General features: G+C 40.0%; 1 non-coding gene and 1 pseudogene across 1 annotated transcript; one reads left to right on the forward strand and one right to left on the reverse strand.

Moving 5' to 3' along the window:
• Positions 1 to 20,799, forward strand: part of LOC133252688 (small ubiquitin-related modifier 2-like) — a 112,494-nt pseudogene that overhangs the window by 15,689 nt on the left and 76,006 nt on the right.
• Positions 14,091 to 14,162, reverse strand: TRNAC-GCA (transfer RNA cysteine (anticodon GCA)). The gene has a single exon. It is a non-coding gene; the product is annotated as a tRNA-Cys (tRNA).

Below are 20,799 nucleotides of genomic sequence, written 5' to 3' on the forward strand. Positions count from 1 at the left end.
CACTGATAAGCTATATTTTACACTTTTGTTCCAGAGGCAGGAAGGAAACATTTAATCCATCTGATTTGATCTAGAAAACTCTCCTAATGACATTTGCAGGGACTTAATGACATTTTCCCTGGTTCCAGCTCTACTATTCAGCCTTACTCCATCTTATAATATTAGGATTTGTCTTTGCAGACAGTCATGGGCTCTCCTGATAGCTCAGTTGGTAAAGAATCTGCCTGCAATACAGGAGACACCAGTTCAGTTCCTGGGTTGGGAAGATCTGCTGGAGAAGGGATAGGTTACCCACTCCAGTATTCTTAAGCATCCCTTGTGGCTCAGCTGGTAAATAATCTGCCTGCAATGCAGGAGACTTGGGTTCAATCCCTGGGTTGGGAAGATCCCCTGGAAATCAGAAGGGCTACCCACTCCAGTATTCTGTCCTGGAGAATTCCATGGTCTGTATGGGGTTTCAAAAAGTCAGACACAACTGAGTGACTTTCACTTTCACTTGCAGACAGTCGTAGTGCCTAATCCACCAAGTTCATGATTAGAACACACAGAAAAGTTCAATTTTGCAAAACACTCCTTTCCAAATAATCATGACTAGAAATTCTCTCTCTGTTCCCTGCTGGGCCCTGATCTGTGAACAGTTGCTTAGACGGGGGCCATCTCAGACATGACCACCCTAGGATCTGTGCTAACTGCTCTCATCTTCCAGAATCCTACTATGATTCAGAGTTTACAAGATGTTGCATAAAGTAACAGAAGTATAAGAATGCAGGACTCAGTGGTTGCAAAGTAAAAATAGGAGGCCATAACTAGAGCACTGGATTAAAAACAGGCGGTGCTATGTGTAGGAATGTGTCCCCTCAAAATTCATATGTTGAACTCCTACCTCTCAGTACCTCAGATGTGACCATATTTATGAATACAGCCATTTCAGATGTGGGTTAGATGAGGTCATTGCTGGGGAGGAGCCCTAATGCAATAGGACAGGTGTCCTTGTAAGAAGGGAGGATTTGAAATAGACATATACATAGGGAGAACATCATGTGACGATGAATGCGTTGATCGAGGCAAAGCTTCTAAAAGTCAATGAATGACAAAGATTTCCAGAAAAACATCAGTGGCTAGGGGCAATGCACAGAAGCTCCCTTACAGCCATAGGAACTGATCCTGCTGATCACAGACCTTGACCTTCCAGAACTGTAAAACAGTATATTTCTGTTGTTTAAGCCACTCAGTTTGTGGTACCTTGTTATAACACCCCTAGCAAACTCAAACTTGGGAAAATGGCTTGTAGACAACTGGTGTAGGTACAGAGGAGAAGGAAGGATAGCCTGGTATAAAAGCAGAGACCAGCCATGCTAACTGGCCTTTCTGACCTGTGGCAGGGAAAAGACTGAATCCCAATTACCTAGAAATCAAGGATCTCACAAGGTGAGTGCAAAGGCTCAGACACTGGCAAGATGATGTCATGTGGAGAGATAGCAAGAGAAGATGGCAAAAGCAGCTGGTTCCTGTGACAGAGTGGAGGCCAGTGAGGCAGCAGAGCAGAACTTTGACTCCAAGGTCTCAAATCCATCACATAGTTATTCAGCCTGTTGCGGGGGTGGGGGGCAGGGGTGGGGGTAGTCATTGGAAAGAGTCAGTAAGGAGTTAAACACTGATCAAAGCACTATGTAAGAAGGTTTCTCTGGCAACTGAGTGCAAAACCTATATTTTGAAAAGATGAGATGCAGAAATGATTTGAGCTTGAGCTTGTTACTTATCTCTAGCTATTTTGTCTGAAAAATAAAACCAAGCATACACTCACTGGATTTTGGCAAGAATTAAGTGAGATATCCCCCACACAATGCCTGCTACAGTAGCCCGTTGATAAACATCAGAAGCTGAGTCAGATGTGTACACAGGTATAATTCATATATTTCTTCAAATTAAATGTGGACATTAACATTTCTCCTTGTTCCTTCCTGTCACTTTCTTGAAAACACTACCTGTAACTCATGCTTGATTCTATCTCAGGTAACACCCAATTATTACCCGAAATGAAGAAATAGACATTTAAGGTATGGGTGGATTATAAACGATGGAGAAGGGAGAGGGTGTCTGCTGAGTCCCCGCCATCACTCCCCAACCTCTACCATCTTCTCAACATAAATCTGAGTTCCAGGCTGATTCCATCACAACAGAGTCAAAACTGCTTGTAAATTCAGACCTCATTTGCTCTAATGAGATTTCACTCTTCCTCCATTTTGGGGGAATATAGAGCACTAAATGGCTCAATTCGGAAAGAAAACACCTTTTTTATATCTCTCCACATGCTGACCTATTTCAATACTGTATACTTCTCAGAGATGAGCAGTTATGCAAAGTCTAGAAGAAAAAGACGCGAAATGCATTCCCACCTCCTCCTGGGAATGTTTCAGCTTTTCAAGATTCTAGGTCATCCCTCTCCCTGATATTTGGAGTTCATTCCCACTGGGAGAGCAATCTGTTCATATAGGTTTTTTTTTTTTTTTCTTTAAAAAAAAATTATTGTTTATCCACAGTCTAATAGAAACCACTTTAAAAAAAAAAAAAAAAGCCTTATAGTTTTTCCTTTTAAATTTCATCAGGTAAAATGAGTAAGATGCATTAAGGCAATTTGATTAACTGTGAGTTAAATTAACTGAGCCACCTGAGAAAAGAAGCATTTAACTGTTTACAAATAGCCAGAGAAACTGATGTGATTGATGACATACATCAGGGATGGGTACATTTATTTAGGGACTGAATGGTGTACTGTGGTGATAGGGTGACTGACTAGGAAGCATTCCTAGCCTCTGGTGGGCTAGTAACTTCCTGCTGCAGAGAAAGATGCTCCCTGAAATGACTAGATATGAATTTCATCATGACCTGCCTTCAAATGTCAGGGAACCTCCTCTTCATAAGTGTACCAGGGAAAAATATAGGAAAATATGAATTTGAGACTTGTTAAGATCAGATGCATATTCATTTTGATGTGTTGTCTTTTATGTGAGATAAGTGATCAACCACGGGTAGGATTTCTGGAGACAGGAAACTCTCTTCCTAGATTAGCTTGTTTTATAGGCATTTCAGTTATAATCCTAAACAGTCTTTATGATTCTCAATCTTGCCACACTCCTGCAGCAAATATGCAAGTTTCCTAGAATGAGAGATTATGTTCTCTAGACAGTGGCCTCAATAAAACTACTTTTCAAAGTTTTTCAAAGTTACCCAATTTTCAAAGTTTGGAAGAATGAAGCAGCTTCAACATATGGTCTCCAGTCTGCCCATGAAGCAGAGAAGGCAATGGCACCCCACTCCAGTACTCTTGCCTGGAAAATCCCATGGACGGAGGAGCCTGGTGGGCTGCAGTCCATGGGGTCGCAATGAGTCATACACGACTGAGTGACTTCACTTTGACTTTTCACTTTCATGCATTGGAGAAGGCAATGGCAACCCACTCCAGTGTTCTTGCCTGGAGAATCCCAGGGATGGGGGAGCCTGGTGGGCTGCCGTCTATGGGATCACACAGAGTCAGACACGACTGAAGCGACTTAGCTGCAGCAGCAGCTGCCCATGCAGTCCTCTTCTCCCACTTAGTTTTCTTTCCCAATTTCTTTTCTAATTGGAGTGTTACGTGTGGTGTGTCTTCGTAGGTGAGTATCTTTGTATGCAGGTGTGTAAGTGGTGGGATTGTATACTTGGTGTGTATGTGTATGTACATGCCTGTGTTCATGAACAGTATCACTGGCTGTTTCCAGACAGAATTTCCTAGGAGGGTATTACTTTTTTCTAAACCACCATATGACAAGATGGTTCCTGACGGCTATCTGCACTTGCCATTTAACTTTCTTAATTTTAATAACTACCTCCTCACCCCTTGATGTTCCATTTCAGACCATATCAAATGGGATTAATTTAGAAATTGAGATTAGTTATGACACCACTTGCCTCATTTTAACTTCCAACAGTTAGCATTCTCGCCATTTGGTTTTCTGGAGGGTCTATATTTTTAAAATAAGGGAGAGCTGACCTCAGTGCAGTTTGCAAAACATGTACCAATCAGCATATACAAATGCACACAAAACTGCAAAAGCTAGTTTTTGCAACTGGATAGCAACTGCTGTGATGGTCCAGGTATTCCCACTGCTGTGTACTGCTGCTGCTGCTGCTGCTGCTGCTAAGTCCCTTCAGTCGTGTCTGACTCTGTGCAACCCCATAGACGGAAGCCCACCAGGCTCCCCCATCCCTGGGATTCTCCAGGCAAGAACACTGGAGTGGGTTGCCATTTCCTTCTCCAATGCATGAAAGGGAAAAGTGAAAGTGAGGTCACTCAGTCGTGTCCGACTCTTTGCGACCCCATGGACTGCAGCCTACCAGGCTCCTCTGTCCATGGGATTTTCCAGGCAAGAGTACTGGAGTGGGGTGCCATTGCACAAGTAGTAGGGGTACAGTCACTGTTCATCTGAAGACAGAGCTTCGCAGAAAGACTGGCAGAATTTCCCATTAGAACACAAAGGCTAACTTCCTCCAAGATCAAACAGTTCATGAAAGACGAGATATGGTAGGTTGATTAAACTGGAAAACCTGCAGCTTCCCAAGATCCTACATTTCTTACCTCCACAAAGAGATCATGGAGAAAGAAACTGCTTCAAGGTGGATGAATGTTAAAACACCCCCAATGTAGCAGGGTTCTCAAGAGGTAAAAGGGGTCTGGTAAAACAAATTTATGTATATAAGGGATAACAAGGGGCCTGGGATATGAAATAGCCTGCAAAAAAAGAGTGATGAAGAATATTTTAAAGTAGGAAAAAATGACAACAGAACCTCAGTTACTGTTTCCTCAGAAGGCACGTGCAGTTCAATGGCATCTACTACACAAAGGAGCCAAGCCCCGATACCCGTGCACCGTGAAGTACTTGACAATCCAGCTGCCCGCAGAGGCCTGGATGATCCTGGAGTTCCCCAGCTTCCCATCTTCATTGGGAAACTGTTCAAGTGGCTGAACCTATGCCTAAGTATGGACTTAGGGCACGGAACTGGGCCACTTCACGAGTTGTTTTTTCTGGGACCTCTCTGTCTCCTTGGGAGTGCGCATCTGACTTTACATGCAGTGGCTTTGATTCCTGGATGCATTTCATGTAAGGCTAATATACTTTTATAAGAGCATAGCTAATAATAAGCGATTAATGAAAGAAAAAAACAAATGTTTCCTAGTGGTAAAAACAGAGTATGGAAGATTTATCTAGGGCATAAGTCTTAAGTCCCTGGGTCTCAGGTTGAAGTCTTTCTTGGTCAGTGGCCTACTTAAAGGAGAACAAAAGCTGTATTTAGAAACCAGAGGCCACATCTTGCTAAATCTAAGGTTTTTCACAATCATCCAGGCTTTTAAAAATGTCTGTCTATTCTTGGTGACTTCGCAAATCATTTTAAGAAGATAGAGGAAGAGAAGGAAAACAAGTTTGAATATTGTTTTTTAAAAACCTTGCAGCTTGGGAAGGTAGAAGTTATACTTATTTTAAAGTATTTTCGTTGTGTTTGTTTAAATTGTGTTTGCCATATTACACGTCTCAAATGATGTAGGTTATTGTTGATTACAGTATTTCAGGGTCATAGTTCACTTTTAGCCTTTTTATTTATGTTTTATTGGTTTATATGTGTGTGCTTAGTCGCTCAGTTGTGTCCAACTCTTTGTGACCCCATGGACTGTAGTCCTCTATGCTCCTCTGTCCATGGAATTCTTCAGGCAAGAATACTACAGAGAGTTGCTATGCCCTTCTCCAGGGGATCTTCCTGACTCAGGGATCAAACCTGAGTCTCGTATGTGTCCTGCAGTGGCAGGTGGCTTCTCTACCACTCGTGACAGCTGGGAAGCCTGCAGGTATCTATAGCTCCTCTCAGAAGCAGCCCGAGGTCACCTCCCTTCCCCTATTGAGGTCATCCCAGGTCTAGCACAAGGCTGTGATGTGGAGTGGTGGGGCCAGATCGTTCACTAGGTTGGTATTGGGGGGCAGGGTGTTACAACTATAGAAATGGAGCAGATGCCCTGCCATCAGAGATCTGGGTTGCTTCTAGAATCCTGATATAACTAACAACACTATTCACTGTTCTACCTGGACCACACCCCAGGCCCCCAGGATATCTCTGTAACTAGATGAGCCTATTCCCTTGGCTTTGTTGGCCCAGATCCTGGGTGGTGTGGTGGGGTGGGTTTGGGGAGTGGTGGTGAGAGTGGGGCCAGGTATTTGCCACACTTGTGTTCAGGAGCTCAGCAAGGGAGCAGCCACCAGTACAGAACTCTCTCCACCCTGTTTGTTAGCAAGCCAGCACCCCCTTATTCTTTGAATGGAGCCTAGGCCTCTCCAGCCCTTTTGTCTGTTCTGGTGGTTCTTCCAGAATCCAAGGGGGCTTGTCTCCATATAAGACTCGAGGACTGGGATGGTCAGTTTGCGGCTTGACCTGCTTGCTCCCCAGCTTTAGAGTCTTCCCGTGTGAACCTTTTCTTCATTTCAGATTGCTCCTTGAGGCAGAAGTTTTGACCCTTTGACTTTTCTTCATTGTACTTGGTTACATGTAAGTCTTTCGTGCAACTTTGGTTGTACAGCTGTTCTTTTTTCCAGTTTCCAGTTTTCCATGAGAATTTTTCTACACATAGAAGTATTTTTGATGTGTTTGTGGGGGAAGGTAAGCTCCACATCTTCTTATTTTGCCATCTTGATCCAACCCCTCCAGAATTCTTTATTATGTCTCAGCTTTTCCCACTGTTAGCTGTGTGATTCTGAGCAAGTCCTAACCTCAATTTATTTAGTCATAAAGTTGTACATGTGTGTTTGTGTGTATATATCTCTTTCTCAAAAAGATGGGAGAGGGTCAGGAAGATAACAAAACTTTTAATTGGTGCCTCCAGTCAAGCAGTTCACCAACAGAACATTAATTTTTATTTTAATAATGTGATTGAATTGAATACTTTGCTAGTGCTGCACTAAATTGGGCCTGTTATTTAAAATTAAGAAAGATCATCCCCCTTCTACAACTAACACCACCCCACCCACACTCCCAAATAACATGTTATCCATTTGGGAACAGGCAGAATTTAAATCACTATTCCTTGAGGGATTTTTTTTTTTAAAGCAAAAGTGGAGTAGGTGTCAATAGACTAAAAAGTTATTGTTTTAGAGTAAACAAAAATGCAATTGAAGTACAGATTTTTTTTTAAAAAACACTGTGGCAATGATCTCTCACTGTCCATTGAATTTCTATTGTTTTCTCCTCCAGTAATACAGCTGTAACTAGGAACCTCCCCTTATAGCTAGGTGTATCTGTATGACTATGTCTTGCCAATAGATATGAGAAAATGTTATGTGGGTCACCGTCAGACCAAGACTCTTATAAAATGTGGTGTGTCTCCTTCATGATTGCTTTTTTTATTTCTCTGCCTGGATATTTATTATGACATGGCTCTATGAGATGGTGAAACAAGATAGAAGGAATCTAGTCCCTTAATGAATACTTGGGGTAGTTTTTCTGCTCACCTGAATATTTACCCAGGCATGTCTATTGGGTTACTATTAAAATTTAGGTGTGTACTATTTACAATCTAACATGCCCTATCTATTACATGTCTCTCTTTAGTTTGGTTATATTTCTTAATAAGTGTAAGAAGCAGGAAATATTCATTAGTGGGTTATCTGTTTCTTTTGACATTTTCAAGGAGAGCCGGCGTTTAATAGGGAGCTTGTATTAGCAGCCTAACATTCTGTTAGTGATCATTATGTCCAAGATTTTGATTATCAGAATTTTTTCATGCTCATAACCATTTTTTGAAGACTATGTATTTTGATCAAAGGAAAAATAAGATGAAGACAAAGGAATGTAATATAGGTTTATAAACAGCAAATTAACTTAAAAAATGAGTGAGCAAGTAGTATGGATAGATGAAAGAGGGAAGTCCAGCATGTAGGTGAGGATGCAAGAGGACCAGCTCCTTTCTCAGCTTAGAAGTGCACATGTTGCCATAATGGTGCATCCTCCCAAGAGGGAGCACAAAGAGCGTAGAATTTATAACCACACAGATGAAAAATGGCATTTGTTGAACAAGCACAATATGTCATGCATTGTTCTACGTATTTTCACATACAGTTTGGGCTTTCACGTGCACGGTTTCATAGAAACCCTGCAAGGGAAAAACTATGCTATACATGTTTCACAGGGAGAGACAACTGAGGCTCAGTTTTACCATCCCTGAATTATATTGCAGGTATGTGGATGGGCCAGAATTAGAGTTAAGTATTTCTAGTTTTAGGGCTTGTGTTATTCATATTTTACTATGTATGGGGACTTGGTAGGTAATTAACATTGACATAATAGTGTATACATACTTAACGGTATTATTAACATTCAAAGTGATTATTGTTATCAGTACATTGAGTGAATTTTATTGTATCTTAGACACATCAAGTCTTCTGTGTTTCATAAGAAAGTATTTTAGATTAGGCAATAATATATCAATTTTAAGAGAAGTAGAGGGAATAGAAAATAGGAAAGGAAGTAAGTCTGTACTCCAACACCTTCGCCTTGCTGACTTTCCAGAACTCAGTAACTACACTGCCCGCAAGTTCTATTCTCTTCCATCTTCCATTTCTGTTCTTGACTTTCTATATCCTTCAACCTCATCTTTTTTCTCTGCTTTTTGTCATTACTTTGTGTCCATGTGCAAAAGTGAAGTAAAATCAGCTATTCTAATGAATTAAACCACATTAGTTGGGTGATACTGTGTTACTATTCACTGATTTTCTTTTTTACATGTGCTGTGTTAAGCCTAAGAGTTATATATAGAAAACATTTGAAGTACTAAAGAAGGCTCTGAGAAACTTGTTTTGGGACTAGGATGTTGGGTATAAATAATAAGTACTCTTACGGCAGCTGCTGCTGCTGCTAAGTCGCTTCAGTTGTGTCTGACTCTGTGTGACCCCATAGACAGCAGCCCACCAGGCTCCTCTGTCCCTGAGATTCTCCAGGCAAGAATCCTGGAGTGGGTTGCCATTTCCTTCTCCAATGCATGCATGCATGCTAAGTTGCTTCAGTTGTGTCCAAGTCTATGGGACCACATGGAGCACCTCTTTAAGAATTTTCCACAGTTTGTTGTGATCCACATAGTCAAAGGCTTTGGCATAGTCAATAGAATGAAACAGATGTTTTTCTGGAACTCTCTTGCTTTTTCAATGATCCAAAAGATGTTGGCAATTTGATCTCTGGTTCCTCTGCCTTTTCTAAATCCAGCTTGAACATCTGGAAGTTCTTAGTTCATGTACTGTTGAAGCCTGGCTTGGAGAATTTAGAGCATTGCCAGCATATGAGATGAGTGCAATTGTGCAGTAGTTTGAACATTCTTTGGCATTACCTTTCTTTGGGATTGGAATGAAAACTGACCTTTTCCAGTCCTGAAGCCACTGCTGAGTTTTCCAAATTTGCTGGCATATTGAATGCAACACTTTAACAGAATCATCTTTTAGGATTTAAAATAGCTCCACTGGAATTCCATCGCCTCCACTAGCTTTGTTCGTAGTGATGCTTCCTAAGGCCCACGTGACTTTACATTCCAGGATGTCTGACTCTAGGTGAGTGATCACACCACTATGGTTATCTGGGTCATGAAGATCTTTTTTGTATAGTTCTTCTGTGTATTGTTGCCACCTGTTCTTCTTATCTTTTGCTTCTGTTAGGTCCATACTATTTCTTCCCTTTACTGTGCCCATCTTTGCATGAAATGTTCCCTTGGTATCTCTAATTTTCTTGAAGAGATCTCTAGTCTTTCAACCTTACCTGCCTCCTGTGAAACCTGTATCCTGGTCAAAAAGCAACAGTTAGAACTGGACATGGAACAACAGACTGGTTCTAAATTGGGAAAGGAGTACGTCAAGGCTGTATATTGTCACCCTGCTTATTTAACTTATATACAGAGTATACTGTGCGATATGCTGGGCTGGATGAAGTACAAGCTGGAATCAAGACTGCCGGGAGAAATATCAATAACCTCAGATATGCAGATGACACCACCCTTAAGGCAGAAAGTGAAGAGGAACTAAAGAGCCTCTTGATGAAAGTGAAAGAGGTGAGAGAAAAAGTTGGCTTAAAACTCAGCATTCAGAAAACTAAGATCATGGCATCTGATCCCATCACTTCATGGCAAATAGATGGGGAAACAATGGAAACAGTGAAAGACTTTATTTGGGGGGGCTCCAAAATCACTGCAGATGGTCACTGCAGCCATGAAATTAAAAGATGCTTGCCCCTTGGAAGAAAAGCTATGACCAACCTAGACAGCATATTAAAAAGCAGAGACATTTGCCAACAAAAGTCTGTTTAGTCAAAGCTATGGTTTTTCCAGTAGTCATGTATAGATGTGAGAGTTGGACTATAAAGAAAGCTGACCACCAAAGAATTGATGCTTTTGAACTGTGGTGTTGGAGAAGACTCTTGAGAGTCCCTTGGACTGCAAGGAGGTCCAACCAGTCAATTCTAAGGGAAATCAGTCCTGAATATTCATTGGAAGGACTGATGTTGAAGCTGAAACTCCAATACTTCGGCCACCTGATGTGAAGAACTGACTCACTGGAAAAGACCCTGATGCTGGGAAAAATTGAAGGTGGCAAGAGAAGGGGACGAGATGGTGGATGACATCATCAACTCGATGGGCATGAGTTTGAGTAAGCTCTGGGAGCTGGTGATGGACAGGGAAGCTTGGGTTGCTGCAGTCGGGGTCACAAAGAGTTGGTCACAACTGAGCGACTAAACTGAACTGTTGGAGAACCTAACATGTATCAGGCTCTATACTATTTTATAAGTATTATCTCATTTAATGGAGAAGACAATGGCACTCCACTCCAGTACTCTTGCCTGGAAAATCCCACGGACAGAGGAGCCTGGTGGGCTGCGGTCCATGGGGTCGCTAAGAGTCGGACACAACTGAGCGACTTCACTTTCCCTTTTCACTTTCACACATTGGAGAAGGAAATGGCAACCCACTCCAGTGTGCTTGCCAGGAGAATCCCAGGGACAGGGGAGCCTGGTGGGCTGCCGTCTATGGGGTCACATAGAGTCGGACATGACTGAAGCGACTTAGCAGCAGCAGCATCTCATTTAATGTAAATAATAAACATGGGAAACAGTACTATTGAGGAAGGAATTGGAAGTCAAGTATCTTGCTCAAAGTAACATATTTTGTAGAGAACAGTGGTGAATTATGTGGGTAAACTAGTCAAGGATTATTTTCTATGTAGTGGGATTAAAAATAGGCCTCTCAAATACTTTGAGTGTAAAGAAACAGTATTTTAGGTGGAAAAGGGGTAGGAGATTTGGCTACTGAATCTTAAATCCAGTGAATGAACCCTAAATAGCAGTAAAGTATCTGCATACTAAGAACTTCCGTGACATTCAATAAGGTATCCAAAGGGGCAGTAATAAAAAATGGCTGGTTTGTTAATGAGACTTAAATGAAACCAAATGAAACTTAATGAAACCAAATCTTCAAATGTAGGAGCAGTACTATATTCTGAGGGAACCCTACCTTGTGCTTACTTATAATTAAGATAAACATGGTCTCTGCCTTCTAAAGGAACAAAGATGACCACTGAATTTGTGTGCCAAGATCAAAGAGCTGTACTTTTTAAACATCTACATGTGGAATATTTCAGCAGGTAGTACTTGTGTCAACTTCTGAAAGTAAAAACAAACCAAATATCCTGTACATTTTTGCTTTTTTTTTTTAATTGAAATATAGTTCTGCACAACAAAGGAAACTATAAGCAAGGTGAAAAGAGCCTTCAGAATGGGAGAAAATAATAGCAAATGAAGCAACTGACAAACAGCTAATTTCAAAATACAAGCAACTCCTACAGCTCAACTCCAGAAAAATAAACAACCCAATCAAAAAATGGGCCAAAGAACTAAATAGACATTTCTCCAAAGAAGACATACAGATGGCTAACAAACACATGAAAAGATGCTCAACATCACTCATTATTAGAGAAATGCAAATCAAAACCACTATGAGGTACCATTTCACACCAGTCAGAATGGCTGCGATCCAAAAGTCTACAAGCAATACATGCTGGAGAGGGTGTGGAGAAAAGGGAACCCTCTCACACTGTTGGTGGGAATGCAGACTAGTACAGCCACTATGGAGAGCAGTGTGGAGATTCCTTAAAAAACTGGAAATAGAACTGCCTTATGATCCAGCAATCCCACTGCTGGGCATACACACTGAGGAAACCAGAATTGAAAGAGACACGTGTACCCCAATGTTCATCACAGCACTGTTTATAATAGCCAGGACATGGAAGCAACCTAGATGTCCATCAGCAGATGAATGGATGAGAAATCTGTGGTACATATACACAATGGAGTATTACTCAGCCATTAAAAAAGAATACATTTGAATCAGTTCTAATAAGGTGGATGAAACTGAAGCCTATTATACAGAGTGAAGTAAGCCAGAAAGAAAAACACCAGTATAGTATACTAACGCATATATATGGAATTTAGAAAGATGGTAACAATAACCCTGTATACGGGACAGCAAAAGAGACAATGATGTGTAGAACAGTCTTTTGGACTCTGTGGGAGAGGGAGAGGGTGGGATGATTTGGGAGCATGGCACTGAAACATGTATAATATCATATATGAAACGAGTCACCAGTCCAGGTTTGATGCACAATACTGGATGCTTGGGGCTGGTGCACTGGGATGACCCAGAGGGATGGTATGGGGAGGGAGGAGGGAGGAGGGTCAAGATGGGGAACACATGTATACCTGTGGCAGATTCATGTTGATATATGGCAAAACCAATACAACATTGTAAAGTTAAAAAAAAAAAGAAATATAGTTGATATGCAATATGTTTTAGGTGTACAACAAAATGATTCTCAATTTTTAAAGTTCATTTTCTAATTTTAGTCATAAAATGTTAGACATTTTCCTTATGCTATACAATATATCCTTGTGCCTTATTTATTTTACACATAATAGTTTGTACCTCTTACTCCTCTACCCCTATCTTGCCCTTTCCCTCTACCCACTGGTAACCACTAGTCTGTTCTCCATATGTGAGTCTCTTTCTTTTTTGTTACATTCCCTAGTTATTCATTGGAGAAGGAAATGGCAACCCACTCCAGTATTCTTGCCTGGAAAAATCCCACGGATTGTGGAACCTGGTAGGCTTCAGTCCATGGGGTCGCAAAGAGTCAGACATGACTGAATGACTTCACTTCTAGTTATTCATAGTCTATTTTTGATTCCACATATAAATGATATCACACAGTCTTTCTCTCTCTGACTTATTTTACTTAGCTTTATACTTTCCAGGTCCATCCATGTTGTTGCAGAAGGGGAAATTTCTTTCTGTTTTGTGGCTGAGTAGTATTGTATTATGTATATATACCACATTTCTTTATCCATTCATCTGTCAGTGGACAGTTAGTTTGCTTACATATCTTGGCAATGGTGAATGATGCTGTTGTGAGCTTTGGGGGTACACATGTCTTTTCAGTGTTTTCTTTTTTTGTGTGTTTTCAGACAAATACCCAGAAGTGGAATAGCTGGGTCATATGGTAGGTCTATTTTTAGATTCTTCAATAGACTTGCATACTGTGTTCCACAGTGGCCACACTAATTTTCATTTCCACCAGCGGTGAACGAGGGTTCCCTTTTCTGCACATCCTACCCAGTATTTATCATGTGTGGTCTTTTTGATGATACCCATTCCGACAGGGGTGGGGTGATATCTCATTATGGCATTAATTACTATTTCTCTGATGATTAAGTTTGTTAAACATCTTTTCATGTGCCTGTTGGCCATCTTTATGTCTTCTTTGGAAAAATTTCTATTCAGTTCTTCTGCCCATTTTTAATCAGGTTGTTTTTTGATGCTGTTGTATGTACTATTTATATATTTGGAATAGAAAGTGAAAGTGAAGTTGCTCAGTCATGTCTGACTCTTTGGGACCCATGGACTGTAGCCTATCGGGCTCCTCTGTCCATGGGATTTTCCAGGCAAGAGTGCTAGAGTGGATTGCCATTTCCTTCTCCAGGGGATCTTCCCAACCCAGGAATCGAACCTGGGTCTCCTGCATTGCAGGCAGACGCTTTACCATCTGAGCCACCAGGGAATATTAACCCCTTATTAGTCATTTCATTTGCAAACATTTTCTCCCATTCAACATGTTGTCTTTTTGTTTTGTCAGTGGTTTCATGTATTTTGCAAAAGTTTTTAATTTTAATTAGGTTTCATTTGCTTACTTTTCTTTTGCCTTAGGAAACAGATCCCCCAAAATTGTGCTACAGTTAATGTCAAAGAGTGGTCCACGTATTTTGTTTTTCTGGGTGTATTTATGGTTTCCAGTTTTATGTTTAGGTCTTTAAGCCAGTTTGAGTTATTTTTGTGCATGGTGTTAGACTATGTTATAGTTTCTTTACATGCAGCTATCCAGTTTTCCCCACACCATTTATTGAAGAAACCCTCTTTCCTCCATTCTATATTCTGACCTTTCGGTTATAGATTAATTGCTCATAAAGGAATAGGTTTATTTCTAGGCTGCTTATTCCATTAATCTATGTGTCTGTTTCTGTGCTAGTACTATGTTGTTCTGATTACTGTAGCTTTGTACTGTAGCCCGAAGTCAGGGAGCATGATTCCTCTGGCGAGGTTCTTTCTCAGGATTGTTTTTTGCTGTTTGGAGCCTTTTGTTTTCCATGTAAATTTGAAAATTATTTGTTCTTTTTACTTGAAAAATACTCTTGGTATTTTGATAGGGATTGCATTGAATCTGTAGATTGCTTTGGATAATATGGTCCTTTTAACAATATTCTTCCAATGCATGAACACAGTTTATCTTTTGACCTGTTGTGTCATCTTCAATTTTTTTTCACCACTGTTGTACAATTTTTCAAGTACAGGTCTTTTACCTTACTAGGTAGGTTTATTCCTAGGTATTATTTTTGATGTGATGATAAATGGGATTGTTTCCAAAGTTTCACTTTCTGATAGTTCATTATTAGTTTATAGAAAGGCAACAGATTTCTGTACTAATTTTGTATCCAATACCAAATTCATTAATGGGTCCTAGCAGTATTTTTGGTGGCACCATTAGGATTTTCTCTCACATCATCTGTGAATAGTGACAGTTTAATTTTTCCTTTCAAATTTGGATGCTTTTTTTTTTCTTTTTAATGATTGCTGTGGCTAGGACTTCCAGTACTATGTTGAATAAAAGTGCTAAGGATAGGTATCCTTGTTCTGATCCTAATCATAGATGAAATGCTTTCAGCTTTTCACCAATTACTGTGATGTTAGTTGTGACCTTGTCATATACTGCCTTTATTATGTTGAAGCATGTTCTATGCCCATATTGTCTCTATGTCCACTTTCTGGAGAGTTTATCATAAATGGGTGTTGAATATTGTCAAAAGTTTTTTTTGCATCTATTTAGATGATTGTGTGTTTTTTTATTATTCAGTTTGCTAACATAGTATATCATACTGACCAATTTGCAGATTTGGAAACATTTTTACATTTGTGGGATAAATCTTGCTTGATTAGGGTGTATGATCCTTTAGATATATCATTGGGTTGGTTTTGCTGGTATTTTATTGAAGATTTTTGAATCTGGGTTCATCAGTGATATTGGCCTGTGTTTTTCTTCTAATATCCTTTATTTGTTTTGGTACAGAATAAGTTTGGGAGCATTCCTTCCTCTGCCATTTCCTGGAAGAGCTTGAGGAAGATAGGTGAACTCTCCTCTAAATGTTTGGTAGAATTCATCTCTGAAGTCATGTTCTCCTGGACTTCTGTTTGTTGGTAGTTGTTAAGTTACTGATTCAATTTCACTACTAGTAATTAGTCTATTCATAATTTCTATTTCTTCCTGGCTCAGTCTTGTGAGATTGTACCTTTCTAAAAATTTGTCCATTTCTTTTAGATTGTCCATGCTTTTAGCAAATAGTTCTTTGTAGTTGTCTTTTATGAGCCTTTGTATTTCTGTGGTGTCAGTTTTAACTTCTTTTCCATTTTTAAATTTTATTTATTTGGGTCTTTGCCTTTTTTTCCTTAATGAATCTGGCTAAAGGTTTGTCAGTTTTGTTTATCTTTTTAAAGAACCAGATGTTAATTTCATTGAACTTTTCTAGCTGTTTTTAGTCTCTGTTTCGTTTCTCTTCTGATATTTATAATTTTTTTTCTTCTATTGACTTTGGATTTTGCTTTTTCTTTTTTCTCTAATTCCTTCAGGTGTAAGGTTAGGTTGTCTGTTTGAGATTTTTCCTATTTCCTGAGGTAAATTTGTTTGACTATAAACTTCCCTCTGAAAAAAACTTTTGCTGCATTCCATAGGTTTTGGATTGTCGTGTTTCCAGTTTTCACTTCTTTCTAGGTATTTTTTAATTTTTTCTTGATTTGTTCAGGGATCCATTGATTGATTGGTAAAATATTGTTAAGTTCCCATGTCTTTGCGGTTTTTGTAATTTCTTCTTATAATTGATTTCTAGTTTCATAGCACTGTGGTTATAAATGATGCTTGATGTGATTTTAGTTTTCTTAAGTTTACCAAGGCTTATTTTGAAAGAATGTGTATTCTGCTTTTGGATGAATGTCCTATAAATACCTCCCAAGTATATCTGGTCTAATATGTCATTTAAAACCAGTGGTTTTTGGTTCTGTTTTCAAATTTTATTGAAATATAGTTTATTTAAAATGTGTTCATATCTGCTGTACCAGAGTGATTCAGTTATATGTGTGTGTGTATGTGTATGTGTAGTTCTATTTTTTCCATTATGAATTATCACAGGATATTGAATATACTTCCTTGATCTGTATAGTTTTTGTTCAGTCACAGTTGTGTCTGACTCTTTGTGACCCCTTACTATATCCCAGAGTTTACTCAAACTCATGTCTGTTGAATCAGTGATGCCATCTAACCATCTCATCCTATGTCATCCCCTTCTGCTTCTGCCTTCAATCTTTCCCAGAATAAGGGTCTTTTCAAGTGAGTCAGTTCTTTGCATCAGGTGGCCAAATTACTGGGGCTTCAGCTTCAGCATCAGGGTTGATTTCTTTTAGGATGGACTGGTTGGATCTCCTTGCTGTCCAAGGGACTCTCAAGAGTCTTCTCCAGCACTACAGTTTGAAAGCATCAATTCTTCAGTGCTCAGCCTTCTTTGTAATCCAACTCTTATATCCATACATGGCTACTGGAAAAACCATAGCTTTGACTAGATGGACCTTTAAGGGAAAAGTGATGTCTTTGTTTTTAAGATGCATCTCGCTTTGTCATAGCTTTTCTTCCAAGGAGCAAGCATCTTTTAATTTCATGGCTGCAATCACCATCCACAGTGATTTTGGAGCCCAAAAAGTAAAGTCTGTCACTGTTTCCATTTTTTCCCCATCTATTTGTCATGAAATGATGAAACCAGATGCCATGATCTTTGTTTTTGAGTTGAGTTTTAAGCCAACTTTTTCACCTCTTTCACTTTCATCAGAAGGCTCTTTAGTTCCAATTCACTTTTTGCCATAAGGGTGGTGTCATCTGCATATCTGAGGTTATTGATATCTCTCCCGGCAATCTTGATTCCAGCTTGAGTTTCATTCAACCAGGCATTTCACATGATGTACTCTGCATATGAGTTAAATAAGCAAGGTGACAATATACAGCCTTGACGTACTCCTTTCCCAATTTGGAACCAGCCCGCTGTTCCATGTCTAGTTCTGCTGCTTCTTGACCTGCATACATTTTATTTTATTTTTTTTCAGGAGGCAGGCAAGTTGGTCTGGTAGTCCAGTCTGTTTCAGAATCTTCCACAGTTTGTTATGATTCACACAGTCAAAGGCTTTAGTGTAGTCAATGAAGCAGATGTTTTTCTGGAATTCCCTTGCTTTTTTATGATCCAAAGGATGTTGGTAATTTGATCTCTGGTTCCTCTGCCTTTTCTAAATCCAGCTTGTACATTTGGAAGTTCTTGGTTCATGTACTGTTGAAGACTAGCTTGAAGGATTTTGAGCATTACCTTGCTAGCATGTGAAGTGAGGGCAATTGTGCAGTAGTTTGAACATTCTTTGGCATTGCCCTTCTTTGCGATTGGAATGAAAACTGACCTTTTCCAGTCCTTTGGCTGCTACTGAGTTTTCTGGACTTGCTGACATATTGAGTGCATCACTTTAACAGCATTATATTTCAGGATTTGAGAGTGCGGGGCTGAGATTCCATCACCTTCATGCGCTTTGTTCATAGTAATATTTCCTAAGGCCCCCTTGACTTCACATTCCAGGATGTCTGGCTCTTGGTGAGTCATCACACCATCCTGGTGATCCAGATCATTAATAACTTTTTTGTAAAGTTCTTCTGTGTATTGTTGCTACCTTTTCTTAACACCTTCTGCTTCCTTTAGGTCCATAATGTTTCTGTCCTTTATTATGCCCATCTTTGCATGAAAGTTTCCCTTGGTGTGTCTGATTTTCCTGAAGAGATCTCTAGTGTTTTCCATTCTAGAGTTTTCTTCTATTTCTTTGCACTGTTCACTTAAGCCTTTCTTATCTCTCCTTGATATTCTTTGGAACTCTGCATTCAGATGGGTGCCTCTTTCCTTTTCTACTTTGCTTTTTGTTTCTCTTCTTTTCTCAGGGATTGTAACATCTCAGACAACCATTTGCCTTTTTGCATTTGTTTTTCTTGGGGATGGTTTTGATTGCTGCCTCCTATACAATGTTACCAAATGTTAGCCTTTGAGGACTCCTGAAAGTAAGCCCTGTTGGCCTTCAAAGAAAAATGCTCTGGGGGCTTGTCTTCTTGGTGCAGATCCCCAGGCTAGGGAGCCTGATCCGGAGCTCAGTTCTCTCACTCCTTTGAGAGAACCTATGCAGTTGCAGTTATTCTCCTGTTTGTGAATCGCCCTCCTTGGGGTATGGAATTTGACTGTTAAGCAATTCCACCCCTCCTAGTACTTGCTTCTTTATATCTTTAGTTGTAGAAGATCTTTTTTCATGGTTTTCTGACTTTTACATCAATGGTTTCTCTGCAAGTAGTTGTGATTTTGGTGTGCCTATGAGAGAGGGTGAGCTCAGGGTCTTTCTACTCTGCTATTTTGTACACTAATTCAGGGATAAATATTTTTGATAGTGTGCTGTGTGTCTTTAAAAAGACTTCACATTTGCCTGTGGAAGTAGACATTGGAAGGGTCAGAGCTCTACGTCCTTTTGGAGTCCACCCTGTACATTTTTGTTTGATTTGTATAAAAGGTATTGCTGTATTATGGGCACTCAGAATATGTACTGAATGAAAATACAGTATTTAGAATAAAATAGAAGATAAAAGCAATCCTGGAAGGGTTGGGACAAAGGTTAGAAATGACAAATCAAAAATAAATCTTTCATTTTTTTAAGACTGCTTACATGGGTAATAAAGAAAGGGAACAGTATTTAAAAACTATTAGGTTTTCTCTGGGTATATGCACAATAATGGGGTTGCTGGGTCATGTGGTAGTTCTGTTTTTAGTTTTCTAAGAAACCTCTAGGCTTCCCTCATAACTCAGTCAGTAAAGAGTCTGCCTGCAATGCAGAAGACTGGGGCTTGATTCCTGGGTCAGGAAGATCCCATCGAGAAGGAAATGGCAACCCACTCCAGTATTCTTGCCTGGAGAATCCCAGGGACAGAAGAGCCTGGCAGATTACAGTACATGGGGTCACAAGAGTTGGACATGACTTAGCGATTAAACCACCACCATACTGTTATCTATAGTGGCTGTATTTGTTTATATTCCAACCAGTAGTATGTGAGGGTTACTTTTGCTTCACACTCTTCCCAGCATTTATTGTTAAAATTTAAAAATCTACAATTTTTAATTGAAGGCTAATTGCTTTACAGTTTTGTGTTGGTTTGTACCAAACATCAACATGAATCAGCCGTAGTTAACCTATGGCCCTCCTACTTGAACATCCCTCCCACCTCCTTTACCATCCCACCCCTCTAGGTTGTTACCAAGCCCAGTATGAGTTCCATGATTCATACAGCAAATTCTCATTGACTATTTTACATATGATAATGTATATTTCCTTGTTACTCTCTCCATACATCCCAGCCCCTCCTCCCACCCCCCAGCTGTGTCCATAAGTCTGTTCTCAATGTCTGTATCTCCATTGCAGCTCTGCAAGTAGGTTCACTGGTACTATATTTCTAGATTCCACAAACATGCATTAGTATATGTTATTTCTTTTTCTGACTTACTTCACTGTGTATAATAGGCTGTAGGTTCATCTGCCTCATTAGGACAGACTAAAATGCATTCCTTTTTATGGCTCAGTAGTGTGCATGCTGTGCTTAGTAGCTCAGTGTATCCAACTCTTTGTGACCCCATGGACTGTAGCCTGCCAGGCTCCTCTATTCCTGGGGATTCTCCAGGCAAGAATACCAGAATGGGCTGCCATGCCCTCCTCCAGGGGATCTTGCCAACCAAGGGGTCAAACCGAGGTCTCCTGCATTGCAGGTGGATTCTTTACCATCTGAGCCACTAGGGAAGCCCCTCTATTGTTTACATGTACCAGAGCTTCTTTATCCATTCTTGTTTCAATGGACATGTAGGTTGCTTTAATGTCCTAGCTATTGTGAATAGAGTTGCAATGAACACTGGCACTCAAAGATGAACTCCCCAGCATATTGGTCAGTAGATGCCCAATATGCTACTGGAAATCAGTGGAGAAGTAACTCTAGAAACAATGAAGGGACGGAGCCAAAGCAAAAACAACACCCAGTTGTGGGTGTC

This window comes from Bos javanicus, chromosome 1, assembly GCF_032452875.1.
Source record: "Bos javanicus breed banteng chromosome 1, ARS-OSU_banteng_1.0, whole genome shotgun sequence".
Lineage (NCBI taxonomy): Eukaryota > Metazoa > Chordata > Mammalia > Artiodactyla > Bovidae > Bos > Bos javanicus.